This window comes from Corvus hawaiiensis, chromosome 3 (assembly GCF_020740725.1).
Source record: "Corvus hawaiiensis isolate bCorHaw1 chromosome 3, bCorHaw1.pri.cur, whole genome shotgun sequence".
Lineage (NCBI taxonomy): Eukaryota > Metazoa > Chordata > Aves > Passeriformes > Corvidae > Corvus > Corvus hawaiiensis.
The window spans coordinates 121,306,010-121,323,217 of record NC_063215.1 but is presented as its reverse complement, the minus strand read 5'-3'; the positions used below and the strand labels follow the sequence as shown (position 1 = coordinate 121,323,217).

At 47.7% G+C, this 17,208-nt stretch overlaps 1 protein-coding gene across 6 annotated transcripts in view; it reads right to left on the bottom strand.

Moving 5' to 3' along the window:
- The window catches only part of RIN2 (Ras and Rab interactor 2), a 68,523-nt gene extending 51,433 nt beyond the window's left edge, over positions 1-17,090 (bottom strand). Inside the window, exon 1 of one of the 6 annotated variants that reach the window (XM_048298021.1) lies at positions 11,859-17,090. The gene's annotated coding sequence lies outside the window, so the exon portion shown is untranslated. Of the gene's footprint in view, positions 1-5,920; positions 6,086-10,308; positions 10,479-11,179; positions 11,259-11,858 lie in introns of those variants that run through there. The other 5 variants (XM_048298027.1, XM_048298023.1, XM_048298026.1 and 2 more) reach the window with 5 other exon arrangements.
- Between the last annotated feature and the right edge of the window lie 118 nt (positions 17,091-17,208).

Below are 17,208 nucleotides of genomic sequence, written 5' to 3'. Positions count from 1 at the left end.
TGTCCTCTCACTCCTTATCCTGAGCAGCCCCAGACTCCCCTACCACAGCCTCTACACCCAGCTTGCCTTCACTCTTGCAGCTGAACCCCTGGGGACGAAGCCTCATGACTCTGCCAGCTTCCTTCCCTGTACCCGTAAGGTCTCCATCCACAAATCCATCCATCCTCCTGTTTTTCAATTTTCACTATTTTCTACTTCCTACTAAAGGTCCTCTCCTTTTCTACCCCTTCTTCCCAAGCCATCTGCATAAGGATCCTGGACAGACAGGATTTCATATTCATAGAAGAATCACAGAACAGTTTAGGTTGGAAGGGGCCCTAAAGGTCATTTAACTCCAATCGCCCCGCCACGGGCAAGGACACCTTCCACTGTAAGGTGGACACCATGCACGTTCCACACCTCCACTTTATGCAGGTTTGAGCAGCCTTCTCATCCCTTCCTCTTCTTCCATCACACTTGTATTTAAGAAGGTGGACCAAGATCACCACACCCTAATAAGGCCCCTATCTGCTTCTTTCCTCCAGTCCCTCGAAAGGCCAGGACATATACGGCCCATAGATAAAGAGGGAGGAATTGATGCCACAGCACCGACTGGCTCTAACAGTAAGGAGAACCGCTTAAAGCCTCTGCCAGGCTGTCTTCCTCCAGACTAGGAGGAATGAAAGTCCTTCCTAGGTTTCGGGATGAGCTCTTTTCCCTCCTCTAACTTCTTTTTGATCCCCCAGTTGAATAGGGGATATCATCATAGCCAAACTTTCCTTCCTCAGCAGCATCAGCAGTCACATCAAGAACTATTTGATTAGAACTAAAAAGTTTGTCCTTACTCACTGGATTAATGAGTTCATAGAAACTCCTAGCAGGGGAACTGCTGAAGAAAGAAGCGTGGGTGTTTAGTTCTTCTATGTTAGTTTGCTTGTGTAAACAATTTGTTTTCTCTCTCCTGGGACAGTGTGTTTTGAAATAGGCTTTTTAGAAGACAGTAAGCCTCACTGGTTGAAACGGTGAAACTGGGTCCAAGTGCTGCCAAAAGCAGAGCATTCCAAACACACTGGTGACTCCACATATTTGCTGTACTGGGGGGTTAACGTTAAGCACACAGGTCAGACAGAGTCTGTTGGTGTCACTTTTTTTTCTTTCGGATCTGAACCAAATGCAATCAAGCCCAGAAAGTAAGGCAGCAGTCAGATGACAGGCTAGGTTTAATTCTTGCTGACACACTGGTACCAAAAGATTCCCATGACTTCCAGCAACAAACACTGGCAATCCCTGTGTATGGGGAGCTCGGACTAAGCATAGTGCGATACGCATTTACCCGGTCCTTTTAAAAACAAAAATTAAATTGTTTAACAGCTAATAAATTCCATCACTCTCATTCTGCCGATAATGAAGCTGCCAATAGGTGAAAATACTTCTTGGGTTACACACCACAATTTCAAGACTTCACATGGCATTGGTTTATTGCTTCTACATCTGGTGCCAGTTATTTTTATACAGCTTCTTTGTATAAATTCAACAACATGGAAAAAACTCTTCCAAGTTTATCAACCGCTCTTAAAATAAACACCAACAAGTCCATTACTGTCTTCTGTACCTCAGCTATGACATATCCCCTGCACAAACACAAACCCATGTCCCTGGGGAGTCACAAATCTCTCGAGTAACTTGACCTGCTGTGACTGAGCTAGGGGAACTCAGTCCAGCCCTAAAATTAATCTTTTTGTTCCCAGTCCATCTGCCTTTGTTTTCAAAACCATAGCACCAAAAGGCAAATCAAGGAGAAAACAAACATCTTCCAGAGTTTGCGGACCATGACCTCATGCGGCCAGGACTGCTGTCCTGCGTCCCCTCCTACTTGTAAAGTCCCATTCCAGTGCCTACCAGAGAAGGTGAACACGAACAATGTCCCACAAGGAGCTGGCATCAGCTTCCCCCTAGAGACAGAAATCAAGTATATTCCATTATTTCTCCCAAGGCCTGCACACAGGACAACTGGAGCTGCCCAGAAAGACCCTGCTGAAGCCAACACCCCCTGCTCCCCAAGTAATTAGCTGGCATTTGATGCAGTGTACCCCTTGAAAACAAGGAAAGCATAAGTGTGCTGGTCCCCTCTTCCATGCCATCCTTCCCCTGCCCAGGGGTCTGTTACACTCAGCCAGGCTTCCTGTAATGCCACTGAGGGTTCAAGCAGGAGCACAGATCCTTCAACTTGCCTTTATAGCTCAAAGTTTAACAGCAGCTGCTGTCAGCTGCCACTCTGACCACTGTCAGCCCATGCTTCCCACATTTATTCTTAGGCTTGAAGGGCTAGAATAACTTTTTCCCCTTTTGCCCTTCAAATAAAAGTTATGTTCTGCAGAAGGTAACTACAGTGGTGCCTCTCTCATCTAGGGAATCTAGCATTCGGCAATGCATAATGCAAGGAGAGCCAGACTGTAATCCAGCTTTAAGAACATGTAAATCACTTTCCACTCTGGAACGTCCTTTCTTCTTTGTGCTCTGTCCATTCTGCCAATGTCAGCCTAAGCTTCCTACCACTGCTTCTTTGTACAGCAAACACCGTGTTACCAGCACTGTAGAACTCTGCAGCAGGAGCTACTTGTTTGAAACCTGTATGTTCAGTGAATTTTTGGCAATTTCTGCTTGTTAATCTCTGGATCAGAAATGGATTCCAAGCCCAGCACCACCTTCAAACAGCTGTCATGCCTCTTAGCACTTTGCCACACAAAAGCACCTTTCTCCAATCTCCTAAAATACACAGTAAATTCACACAGAAACATTGCACTAACACATTTCACACCTATACACGAATTACACTGTCATACTCAGGCCTGGAAAAGCAGCAATTCAATTTCCCATTCCACGACCACCAAGGCTGCAATGTGATAAACTGCCCCTAAGAAATGACAATTTTGCCAACTGCCCCAGACATTTACACGCAGCCCCGGAAGATGTGACCTTGAAGTGATGACCATCCTATGTGCAATTCGGTCTCAGCCTACAGATTCACAACACAGGCTCAAGGACTCAATGGCACAGGTGCTTTGCTGAACTGGATCTGAAAGAGGAAGATGTAAGTCTTGCTGGGGTGAATGACTATTTGAAAGGCAGGGAAAAGACCACAGCCTACAAGTGGGTTTAAATAGCCAAGAAAAGAACCATACTGCCTTCAGGTAAAAGCTGGCCAGCTCGAGACAAAAGCCTTTCCACTGACAACCAGGTTTCTGCACTGGCCCCCAGACAGTGGATGAGCAGAAGGAAAGGAGTCCATAAAATGCTGAAAGAGTCACGCTGCAGGCATCACACACAATCGACTTTGCCAAAACTTTACAAGAGCTACTCTTCTTCAGAGTTTATACATTCAGACCAAAAAGGCGTGTACTATGGATGTCAGAGACCATGTACACAACCTGTGAGTTTGCATACAAGGCCTGATGTTTTATCTTTGTCTGGACCTTTCCCTAGTTTCCTGAGTTAAACACGATCTGTCGGTCTGAATCAGTGCTACTTTAACAAAATGCATCAACCAGAAAAAACATGAACAGAGAAAAACTGACAGACCACCCATAGCTAAAATAAGAAATATAAACACCTTGCTGGATGGAAAGCTTGCTAGCAAATTAGCTGAACCTACGACCTACATTTCTTAAATTTCTTGTCCTTCTAATGCACCAGGTTTCAGTAAAATCTTCCAAATGAAGATTTCCCCTAGCAAAATAAAGGCTGTCTTGCCATTCTGTCGGGCCCAAGGGCATGCTCTGCCTCGATACAGGGCAAATGCCTGTAACCAGCGTTACAACCCAATCCCACACAGCAAAGGAAATATCCCCAGGGACAGACCTGTGCAGGGAACACAACATCCACCCGCACGTGGGAACTGGAAGGCCCAAAACCAAAAACCCAAGGAGTCTTCCCATCACGACTGGTGCATTGCCTCCTAGTGGCAGCTTTAACCAAACTGATGAACACATGCCTTTGTGAAGGAAAAAGTGGCATGAAACAATGTCCTGATATTAAAACTACTTTCTTTAATTCACTGCCTTCAAGTTAGGGTCTCAATCCAGCAATCCCCAGTTAAACATACTACCCAGCTAATCCCAAGGCCCAAGAGTTCCTTAGTTTTACATTCTGTACTCCAGTGATGCAGCCAAAAGCCTGCCAGGAACACTATTGAGATTAGGCAAACTAATACTCTTCTAGCCACGATTAGAATATCGATAGTAACTACTGAAAAACAACTCTCACCCACTGCATGTACTTAGAACACATCAAACAAGGAGAAGCAACACACAGAGCATCAGTGGAACTGCCAGTGTTATGCACTCCTTGCCCTGAAATAAACCTCGATTAAAAGGTTGAATTTAGACGTAGCTCTCAGAGTGCCATACTAAAAAAGGAAAGAAAAGCAGCTGCCTCCTCCAGCTCACTGTGGAGTAGTGAAAGTAGTGGTTCTCTACAACATGGCAAACAGAAGGCCACCAGCAGCCCAGGAAGACGCCCCAAGTGTCTGCCAAGAGGCTGTGCACATGGGAGTACCCCACTCCAGCAAGGATCAATCACACAGGATCCAGCTAAAACACTTCTCAGGCTTCCAGAGCTGTTGTAAACCACAGGGAAATACACCAGAGCTGTCATGATGTATCACCGTACGTGATAGCTAACATATGCTCAGTCATTCATGAAATACCAAGGGATGAAATAATATTTTTCATATAGACATCAAAAAATGAACCTGCATTGTAAAAAACCAAATATTGACTTTGGCAGATCATACCTTCCAGCAAAAAAATTGCAATGAAGTTAAACATTTAAAGGGACATACTGCAAAACAGATGCTGAGAATATCTTTGTAGGGATTCCTGCCAAAGTGGAGGAGCTGTGCATCTATCAGTGCAACAAACACAATTCAAGAATTTTTATGGAACCACTAAATAGAAACTTTGAACTATCCAAAGGAAAGATGGTTGCTCGCTTGATGGTGAACTCATTTTTTCCTCTGCTAAAAATGCCAAGCAATACAGTTTGCAGAGGACATACTACATAAATGAAGAATACCAATTCAAGTTAGAACTGAACCTTTCTACCCAACTCCTCAAAGATCATTTTCTAAAACTCCAGTTACCTAAAAGCAGTTTACAGAGACTTCAGCAGCAATTCCCAGCTCTAACACACATTCAGAGCAACACTTCAGGATGAGTTTTACTGCACTTATGATTTAAGTCAATCAAGTTCAAGCTACCAGCACATTTTCTACTCACACCTCCCAAAACCGAATTCTCATAAACTTCCGTAACAACCATCATTTCAACAGCTGTCTCTAGATAGACCTAGTAAAACCTAAGTAAAAATTTAGGGATATGCTGTGGCACAGGTGCATATACGACTTAAATAACCTAGAGCACCCTAAAGGTTCCCAGTCATGCATCCAGACAGTTGTGGCCCTTAGCAAACACACCACAAGAACCCTGCTTCCTTCTCCCAAGCTATTCAGTGTGTCCAAAGTCTGATTTTTATTCTTGCATTAACTACCAAGAACACTGTGAGTAAATTATTCTTTTTTAAATCCGCAGCTGTAGCTAAAACAGCTTGTTACAACATTTACTGAGGGCTGACATTTCATAGTTGCCAATATCTAACTGCTTTCCTAAGAAATTACAGTCTCAGCAAGTTATGCAGCATAAAGCATGCCAAGGCCCCAGCTGGCACAAGGATGCATGTTTATTTTTGTGAAGGTTATGGTTTTGGTTTGTGGCTGCATTAAAAAAAAACGAACCAAAACAACAGTTTAAAAACTTAACTTCTTTGCAAAAGGTGGTGAGCAGTTTCCCACACAAGCAGATCCAAAACTGGTAGCAGGCATCCCCAGGCCTCAGTACAGGCCTTCTTTAATTCCCAAGTTAGAATTATCACAAGGCTCACTTACAGAACCAGCAAAAAGCTGGAGTACACGGCAGCACCTTGCCACACTGGCTCAGGCACACAGGTTGGGCTGGAACACAACAGCTGGGAATTCTGTCCACTGCTCCACACAGCAGAAACCCCTCGTGCCACAGCATCTGGCTTTTGCACTGAGCACCTGACCAGGCACCTGCAGGGCAGCAAGATAAAAGAGGGTACTTGTAAACAGAATTTCTCTGGGCACTGCCTCCCTGGGCTGCTCCGACCACTCACTCAGACCTGCCTTCTGCGATCCCCATCTGCTCCACAGCTCCAAGTCCTCACCCGACCCAGGGAGTCAAGTCAATGTTCCCCTCTCTTTCCACACATTCGCTCTCAAACGCATTTAAAGACATGTCTTGGCATATGCTCAAAAATCATCATCCATTAGGAGAAAATATTAAGCAAAGGATTTAGAGGAAGACAAGGCTACAGATCCACAGTCAAGTTAAGAAGGGGAATGTCAGCATATGCAGCACACATCATGCACGAAAGCAAAACCAGTAAGGTTTTGGGTTATTTTCATGTCGCAAGGATGTATACTTCAACAAAGTCAGCATTGAAGAGCCCTGGAGTTAATTCCTGGAAAGCACAGATTTGTATTCAGCAAATATAAACTGGAAGACAAAAGCATCACTTTTGATGCAAAAAAAAAAGTGCAAAAGAACCCTTTAAAAGTCAAAAAAGTATCTGGCTATTGTGGATTTTCTTCTTTTCCCATACAAGCCACTTGTGAGACCTTGTTTAGAGCACTGTATTTAGTCCTGGGCATCTGGCCAGACGACGTTCACATTCTGGAGCTGGTGGAGTGAGGAAAAAGAATCGTTTGGGGGTGTTTTTTTGAGAAAAGTACCTCAGGAAAGAGTTGCATCTGCCTCTAAGCAGGTGTACGTGAGGCTGGGGAGGTGACTTAACATCTCTCACCAGAGTCAATCTGCAGTGCTCTGCCGGTTGTAATGGAGCAACAGCAACTTGCAGCAAAAGATCTGTCCTTTAGATTCTGAATACCACACAAAACGATCCAGTGTTTTCAGACTTTTCAGAACTCAGAAAGACAACACCTGCTTACGTGCAAAGCAGGGCTTTTACTCTTCGAAGACAAGTTACAGATAAGACATCTTCCAAGAACATTCATTTACAAGGCTGTCTTGCAAAACCCCGTTCCCAGATCAGGAGGAAAAATGCATTTCCCTTTTCTCATCCTACCCTCCCGTTATAGGCAGCCTTCACAGACCAGAATCCTCCCTGGTGCAGCATCATTAGCTGTCTTCTCACACAACACCCAGCACAAATGGGTGCACTAATTCCAAACAGTATATGATGATTACATACCACAAAACACTGTTATTCCTGCCAGAGGACTGCTAGGACTCCAGTAACTTCCTTTTGCTACTTTCACTCTACCATGGGGAGATCTTCATGCTCCTCTCCCATATTCATGCGGATGGCAGAATCCTTACCAGCTCCAAAGGGAACAGTACAGCATTAACGCACAACAATTTTCAACTGAGCTAATTGTTTAGATCAGCATTTCCAAAAAACCAGAATGAACCTACTGACAGAATGTGACTGCAGCTCCACAATTTCTTTTCTGTTATGTATAGTTTCTCTCTGCTGATCCCAAGGCAGAAATATGGCTTTAGCCATCCTGCAAAATTTTCAATTTTACTTAAAAAAGTAAACAATGGGTTCTGTGTATTGCAGGCTCATAAGATCTACATTAGGCAACCAAAAGTTACAAGGATAAAATCAAGCTCTTGGGCCTGATTCAGCATTCACAACAGCATAAGTTCAGAAGCAACTCCCCTGAAGTCAAAAAAGCATAAAACTTACTGTCAACAGAGGAGAACTAGGCCCAACCTTCTTCGACTAAAGAATGATCCTCACAAAGAATGGACTTCACAAGCACGAGACAACCTGGGAATGCTATGCTACATTACTATGCTTTTTGTTTTGGCTGAAAACTTCAGGCAGCAACCCTCAGCTGAAACAGGCAGCTGGGAACACTTCCATGCCAAGACTCCTCCCCTGCCTGCTCGGGCACAGAGCAGCAGCGTGCACTTTACACACACTTTTCCCAGCAGCCCAACACCCGCATGAGAAAAGGACCTGTGTTTCCACACTGCACAGACCTCTGTCTGTCTTGCCAATCACATCATCAGCTGAGACAGGGGATGCTTTTTGGGGCAGAATGTCCAGCACGGAGGCAGCCATGGACTGCTGTGATGCCTGGCAGGTCCTTCACCACCTCTCATTTCTGTGGCAGCCTTGTGGAAAGGAACAAGGAGGCAGAGAAAGAACCGTATGTGTTTGTTGTGGTCCATCTACAAAAAGGTCCTCAAAGCCAAATTAACACAGGCTGGGTTATAGCACAGCAGGTAATCTTACCTGCCAGGTAAGGATCACACAGGGCCCAGACCAAAACCACTTACACACTTCAGACTCGACAGCCAAGAATGCAAAGCAGCAGCAGCTGCCCTTCCACAAACAAACCCTGTCATGGCTCACAGCAGCTGAGACAAAGAAAATTCCATGCCCCTGCCAGCTCTTTCTCCTTGTCCTGCTCTAGCTGCAAATGCTCAGGACTCCTGAACATGTATGGTAACGTAAACCAGAGCACCTCAGCACTGGGTAACTGCAGGTGGTAGAATATCAGGTACCAGTAATGTCCACAGTAGTCCTACTCTGCATCACAAGCACCACAAACGCTAAGAAGCAGACACGACCTCCTTTCTAGCTGCCAGTAACATGCTCCATGAGAAGACATAGGATAAGCGTGTTGCATTAAGTGTCCTGATGTAGCATTTTATGTGTCAGGAATAATTTATTTTCAGTGTTCTGAACTAAGACATATATTGGAAAACTAGACCCTCATATCCATCCAATTCATACTACGACACCTCTGTGTTTTGCTACACAATGATTCGATTTAACACAGGGCACGAAATACTCAGTTACACTTCCAACCCCTCTCCTGATAGGAATTACCAATCGAATGATAAGTGACCGAAACAAAACAAATGGTAACTGGCATGCTTGACTCTACTTAGCATTCTCACCACAGCAACTCTTCATTGAGGAGCTTCAGAGGGTTTTTCGAGACACATCTCGATAAACCTCCAACTGCACATTAGAGGTACGTAAAGCCTCTTACTCTCTTACTCTTAAACCTCTTACTCTTGAGATCTGTATGGTATGCCAAGTATTTATTACAGCCATAGGCAAGTCCTGCACAACCACAGAGCCTGCAATACATTTGATCACAGAACCAGTTTTCTGTATGTTGCTCCACTAATGTTTGAAGTCACCATGCCTGCAAGCTAAGAGCACGATTTTGCTGTTCACCCCCTTTCTCCTCCCGACACAGAGCCTCTCAGTGATCCTACCGGGCCAATAAACTGTGGCTGGGGTTCAGTGAGGTATTAAGAAAAGAACTGAGTCCGTATCTACTTGATACAGTACTCCATCAATCCCCTGCTGCCGATGGGAGATGAATTACCTCACTTATCGCTGCAATGCGACAGCCGCATTATTCTCGTACATAACAGCAGCTCTCTAACTGCTACAGTAACAGCACTGTTCTTCTCTTTTTTAAAGCAGTAGGTCCCTTCTGAAAAAAATTCAGTCACCCTACTGTTCATTCAGTCTCTCAGTAACTACTGCTTGAACTAGCTTTAAAAACAACGCAGGAATGCCCTGATAGCTAAGTAGAAGAGCTAGTCTTCTTCTACATCAAGAGCAACAGGAGCCACCTCTCCTGGTCCTGTCAGCCACACACCAGAACACCTGTCCAGCTGTTCACTCACCAAATGCCTCATCAATGGTGGAAGGAGGGGACACTGGAGCAGAGTTTCACACAGACAGCACAACCATTCTCCTAGAGGTGGAGTGAGAGACACTGAGCTGGCTGGGAGCGCAACAGGGTGACAGAGTGATCTACCACAGTCACCCACAAGAGCCCCCCAACACACCCTATCCAGCTGTGCCAGCACTACTGGCGGCCAACAGACCCCTGGCCAGCATAGCTTCATCCCACTTCCTCCTGCTGATCTAATTAAATAGTCAAGCCCCAAGTAAGCAACTGGTATTTTTGGAGCTAAACAGAGCTAAAACTAATGAACCTTAATATAGATCTGCCCTGAGGAAAGTCAAGGGCTTGGTTCCATGGCTATACTGGCATACTTTTACCACAACAAAACACAGAATCACTCGTGGAACGAGCGCAGACTCAGCTGAATCGAAGACACAGCTGCTGTGGAGCAGCAGAGTCACGGCTGTTGAGTCCTTGCCTTTCCGAGCACGGCCCCATCGGCCTTCCAGCCCCCACCCAGCACACACAGACACACCTCTGCAGGTACAATCAACTCCACTCACCCGACCAGTCCCTCAGCTGTCACCCCAAGCCATCCTCTGAGGGAAAGGGCTCCGGCCAGCACTGTCCTGTTAAGCCCCGCGGCTTCTGCTGTCACGCAAATACGTGGCGGAAATTTTGTTCTGCTCACTCCCCATCAGCTCAGCTGGGCTGGCAAAGGCACATGAAGACGTTCCTTACTTAATAGGGCTTAAGAGTTACACTTTGGGAAATCAGCAAATAAAACAAATGAGAGGTGAGAACCCCGAAAAGGTGAGAAGACGAGTTCACAGAGGAAAATACACCGTCTGCTCTTCTACATCTACCAAACCACACCTGCGCGATCTAAAAGAACCTTTTGCCATAATTCGCACACGGAAATACTTCAGAAGAGCATGCAGCAAGACATACACTGCATCCCCGCCTTTTAGGCCCCAGGAGCCCCTGTTCCAGCCAGCAAAGGGAGCGGATGCCCGGACCGAGGGCTCCCCGTGGAGCAGGGGCTGGACTCCGGACCACGGCGTGCGCTGCCGCAGCAGTGCCAGGGCCGCGGCCGCGCTACGGGCTCGCACCGCACCGCGCTCCCGTCGCGACTCCGTGGCACCGGAGGGGACTGGGAGGTGGCGGGACGGACACCAGCAGGGTCCCCAGCCCGGGGCCCGCGGGGACCGAACCGATCCGGTCGCCCTTGGCGGGTGAAGGGGTCGTAGGTGAGAGCACCGGCTGCGACCGAGGCGGGGACAACGCTGCCCCGCGGCACCGGCGGCCGCCGAGGCTCGGCTGGGCCCGGCCCGCCCGCTCCCGCGGCGCTTTCGCGGGGGCGGTTTCGATCGGGCTCCGCGAGCCCCACGGACGGCCGCGACCCCCGCACCGCCCACCGCCCGCCCCTCCCTCCCTCGCTTCGCCTCACCTCGCCTCCCGCGCGTCGGCGGCAGCGCCGGGCAGCGCAGTCGGAGCCGCCCCGGCCGGCCGGGCCGGGCGGAGGCGCGGGGAGGGGCCGGCTCTGCGCCGCCGCTCCGCTGCCCCCGCGCCGCTGCCCGCGGGGCCGCCGCCGCCTGCGCATGCGCCGCTCGCGGGCCGCGCTCCGCCCCCGGCCGGGCCGGGCCGGGCAGAGCCCGTGAGGGCAGCGGGGGCACCGCGAGCACGGAGCCGGGCGGGCTCCGGGCCTCAGCGCACCGTCACCTGCCCGGGGGGCGGGGTGGCCTCACAGACATCTCCAAGTCGCCAGGACCCGTGCGATGGGCGCAGTTCTCCGCAGACTTGGGCCAACGAAGCGGTTAAGATCATTCACAGCATCGGTGCCGTTAGGCTGTGCATTTTCCACAGCTCATTCCAGGATGTATTTCAGTGCAAGTTATTTCAGTAACAGAACAATGAGAGCAACATTTCCCTTCCATTCTGGCAGCTGCCAGCAGTGCCCATTAAGAATGCCAGTGACCACAGTGAGGAGCAGCTGACGTGTCAAGCCTGGTTACAAACACGTTCAAAGACATGCCGCAGCAGCAAAATCTGCTTAAAGGGGGTATAAGCAATTCCAAAATCGAGACCATTAAAACGAAAGGTGGATTCTTACCTAGCTTTTAGAAGGCAGGATGAAGGAATGCTGTCTCATGTCCAAGAAGGTGATATTTATATTAATCCATGGCTTCCATGAAAGCTCCCATTTATCCTCGGGCCTAAGAGCCCTGGCTTAGTCCCGCTGAGCAGCTCCTGTTGCGGCAGCTTCCCCCCAATCTATAGCTGCCTTTTGACCGAGGTGTGAGACTTCGCTGGCGTGAGCTGGAGCAATCCTGCTTGCCAGCTGTGGCAGCAGTGATGAGTTCTACAAGGCGTCTCCAGGGCCTCTGGCAATGGCTCCACCTGCATGAACACCGTACAGACATTAAAATGCATTCATCACAAGCTGTATTGTGACCGACTTTTCAGTCCAATGGGAGCTGCTGGTGTTTATTCAGGAGCCTAGAAGATGGAACTGAAGTCCAGTCTTGCGGTGCCTGGTTTGGCAGAGCCATCAGAGCCCTTGGCTACCCTTACAGAGAGAGGGGAAGACACCACTACCCCCCGCCCCTGCCTCCCCGCCCAAACATTTGGGAGCAGTGAGGTGAACTGCCAGCCACAGATGAAAACAGGAGCAGAAAAGGCAGTAAACAAGAGGCAAGTTAGGACGTAGCCAGCCCTGCAAAACTGGAGCAGAACTGAGCTCTAAGAACTGGAAAAAATTCACTGGAAAAGCCTTTGCCTGGTACAGCCTTTGAAGGATCAGAGATATGGCATCAAGTTTCATGGCTTGTGTTTCTTATTTATCCCTGACTGAGACCCCTCCCCTCAAATCCAGCTGCGAGATGGGCTTGGCATGGTTTTCTATACATACAGTAAGCCTGCAGAACAGCAGTTTTTCCCAAGCCCTGAACAGCTGGGCTGTATTTCTCATCATACGGATGCGGGTCAGAGACCAACGTGTAGGCGGAAGGATTCAAGGTGGGATGCCCCTGAGCACCTGACTAGTCTGGACAAGACTGGCATACAGTCTTCCCCAAGCTGCTGCTCTGCTGTGTTATAAGCCATGGAGAGGCGAGGGAAGTTTTCCCATGGAATTTGGATGTGACTGGGCCACGGCAGCGTGTACTTTAGCTATAAAAATCACATCCCGAGTACAAAGCGTGTTATGAGCATGGATCTCCAGTGTCCCGAGTAGATACCACGGGGATGGAATACAGACTTGCTTATCTCTTGTCACACCGTGGCAGCTGCAGCAAGGAGCAGAAACTGTTAATTCCTTTGGCTAGCTTCTCTTACGGTAGCCAAGATTCCAGCGTCAAGACACTCTCCTCTTGCACTGGCTCCTGCCCTAGACGTCTGTCACACTGCTGTGAGCTCTGCGGGAGTGAGAAGAGAAACTGCAGCACAGGAAAAGACAGAGGAGTTGCTTGCATCTCTCTCCTGTGAGCTGAACACATTGCTGCTGCGCCACAGGAGCAACTGTGCCATCTCCCAGCCGTGGAGGTGCACCCACCCCAGCCTCTGCAGCCAGGTGATGTCCACCAATGACTTCAGAGTGACCTGTTCTCACCTGAAAACATGATGTGTGTTTCATTTTATAGCATGTGACAGTGATTACTTCAGTACATTCCAAATCTTACCCTTGGCAGCATTATGTGTATTATACTTGCGGCTTCGAGCTGGATTTCTTGTTCTGATTTGCACTCAGCTGTTCCTTATAGCAAGGGAGGAGGGAGATGGGAATCAAACTGCATGCACGAGGCACAGCAAAAGCTGCTTAAGAGCAAAACAGACCGAGATGTTTTGTTTAGTTTTCCTAATTACTTTTTCATACAGTGATCAGAGGGAACATAATTACACATATGCAAAGAAAATAAGCCACCAAAAACCCCCGCTAACCAACCAGTGAACAAAACCCCACAGAACTGAGCCAACTAGTTTTTCTGCAAGACTAGTTTTTTGTAGCTGGACTAGAATTGGGATCCTGAGTTGTTCCGTGCTCTGCAATGCACAGTGAGGCAGAATCTCTCCTTGTTCCACCTCCTCCCTTTCTCTCAGCCCTGTCCCATGAAGGTAGATCTGGCCAACAGCTTTCCAGCACTCCTTCACATCAATACGGATCTCCATGGTGGAGTTCTGATGGGAGAGCCGACAACAGCTAAGCCTCCTCAGCAGCCAGGAAATGAGTAAGTGGAAAAGCCGCATAACTCCATTTCCAGCTCAGCAGCACTTACTTTTTACCTTCCCTCTCTTTTAATTTCAAGAATTTTTTTGACAACAGTATTCACACAAAATGTGCATCCATACAGGGATGTGCGAAGGCTTGGACATCTCAGCTCCCAAAGAAGGTGTGCACCAGAAGCCCAGGTTTCTCAGAAAGCCCCTGCAGAGTCAGAGCAACAGAGGAACACCACACACGTCCTGCCCTCTCCGTGTAAGGAAGGTGTGAGGGCTATGGCATCTTATCCATCTCCTCACCAGCAGCCTCACTAGCTCAGGGAGCAAGAAGGGAGGCGCACTAACGAGCCTCCAGCTGCCAATGAAAGCTCATTCCAGCTGTGTATCTGCCAAAAGCTATTCCTTTCTCTACAGTCCGAGCCAAAGTAATGTGGCAGTAGTGATGAGATCTCTGTCAAGGGAGGTGATGACTGCCAGACACTAGCTGTGAGTAATCCTCAGGAACTTGGGGATGATCAGAGCCATGTTCTGATCCCACTGCTGAGCACGTATCTTTTTTTAGGTGGCACTGTGTGGGTAGGAGAGAAGCAGTGGTAGGACCTGTGTTTGGGTAAGGACTTCCTCTGTCCGCCCAAGTTCAGCACCGCTGATTGCTGTCTTTCACCCACCACTGAAGCACAGCGACCTGAGTTGATCCAAGCTTGGACTTGGAAGTACCAGCTACTGAGGAAACCAGCCTCTGCCTTCATTATGGGTGGATGGAGTCCTGGCAAAAACCAGCATGCTCTCATCACCTTCAAAAAAACCAGGCTGATATTTCCAGTCTTTCTCTCACAGCTGTCTTAACTTGCAGGAAAGCAATGATTGTGATTCATCCTTTTATCTTTACACTGAAGAGGGAAAAAGACAGCGTTTGTAGCCTGGCTTTAAAATAGTTTTCTAAATAAAGTCATCTGTGCTCCAGATCTCCAGTTACAGGGAGGAGTGACATACACCATACCAATTTATGGGACAACAGGTCAGTATGGAGAACTGTGATGAACCTATTATTTGTCACTTCAGCATCGTGTTTTTTTAACAGTGCACTGTTTAACTAGACCCTGCAAAAATTTAATTACTCATGTAATTTATGCTTCTTAATTAATACTTTTAACATCTAACCCTTCTCCAGACTTGGAGTGCCCACAGGCAATGCTGTTCTGAGGTGTCAGCAGGCATTTGCTTTATTACCTCTTGGAACCAACGAACTACGAACCTGGAGGAGAATCAGGCCCCCTCTATGCTCAGATAGCAGCAAGAATTCCATTATTCCAAGGGAGGGGAAAGAATTCCTGCAGCTACACTGAAAGCTCTTGTGTTTATTAGTGAAAGTACTAACATTTCCCAGTATGCTTTCATGTTGTAGTAAGTATTTTGCTTTCGGTTTGGAGCACCCTGTAAAAACAACAAAGTCATACAAGACCAGTAACTTGAGGATGATCAGCTGCAAATGTAACTCTCACAGAGGCAGGGAGAAGCTGGCTGGTCTAGAACCTGGTGTGCAGCCTTGGGAGTTTGAAGAATGTCCTGAGATTGGTTTGAGAGCTAAAGCACTTGCTATTCTCTACTGGGGAGCAAATTCGTGTACACAGAACAAAACCCATTGCAGAGGCAAACAGTATTTGTCCAAAGTGCCACTGAATACTACAACCATTCTCGAGAAAGGCCAAGCATCATGAGTTCAAATAGCAGGAAGCAAGAGGAAGAGATGGTACATAAAAAAATGAACCTGGACCACGAGTCCAGGTTCGTAAGTCATTACTGCCACAGACCTCCACTCAACCCAGCAGATTGTTACCTTGTATTTGGCACTTCATCTTCAGCCTGGAGAGAGCTGCATCACCCAGGAGTGAGGACAGAGCTGTGACCGGGCCAGGTTGTTGGGGTGTGTTCAGCTAACGCACACCACTACTCTACAGGCAGCTTGGTTTGAACAGGGAGCCTCAACAATACAGTAAGTAGCTTTGAGTGAGGATGACAAGATCTGGCCTGTTAGATTTAATATTTTAATCTACTGCCCAAGTGTACTGTGGCTCTAATCACAGCCATAGCAGATTCCTTGAGTAGCTGAAGATTAGAGAGACCATCGATAATCCCTGCTGTGCTGCACGGATGAAAGCTGCCAAGAGGATTTAAGGAAGAAATAAGGTATATCCAGAAATTCATTATGTTCCAGTTGAGACAAAGCAATCCATTAATACCTGACACTGAGCATAGTCCAGAAAACTGGAAGCAGATATTGAAAATGAGCAAATTTCAACAGGCCTAATGCAGATGTGATGAACCAGTTATAAATATTCAATCCAGGAAGCTCTGTCACTAAGGATGGATAGCATTCCTGTTAGGAATAACTGTAAGGCTCTATGCCCTAGATGGCATTGCTCTGCAACATTAGAAAACACACTTCTAAAATCCAAGCTCTCCCTGCAGTCAGCACAAAAGAATTTCAGGCAGGACAAGTGTTGATTTAAGTTCACACACAAAGCAGAGCTCTCTCTTTAAAATGTTACTTGTTTGAGACATTTGCACGGCAGCTGATACATTAATTATGCCACTTTTCCCCAGTTATTCTTTAAAGACTCACTTGTAAAATCTTCTTGTGTGCACAGTCTGAAGCGGTTTCACTGCACCTGCTCTCTCCAGGCTGTGGTATATTCAATTGTTTTTGTTTATTCTGTGCTACTCCTCTTCTCTAGCGATTTGCTTGGCACTGTGAAGAGAGCGCTGTTTGTTCCCCACAGCCAGAGGCTGAAGATCAGCCTCCTCCTCCTCTCTGAATGCTGCAGCCTGCTCGAGGCAGCTGGACGGGAAGTGGGCACATGCTCAGCTGTGCCCAGAGGGCTGATCACCATTGCAGCAGGGAGGAAAACCACGCAAAACCAACATACCTGCAGCTCATCCCAAGTCCCGTGTCTCCACACTGCCCTCCCAAGGCATGGCCACACGCTGCCTCTGCTTCAGCGTTCCAGCAAGCACAGCGTGCTTGGGACTCCCCGAGTGCATCCACCTCCCAGCGCCACAGGCTGACTGGAAGCTGCACTTCAGGAGCTGTGCAGCCCAGCAGCAACCCGGCGGCTGCCCAGTTTTAGGCAGCAGAGCAATTTTACTTTGGCACGAAAAGCTCTAACGATTAAGCCCTTGTTTTCCAGGGTGTGGTTAACCTGTCTAGGATGTCCATGTCCTAGCATGCCCGTGCAAGGATGGGG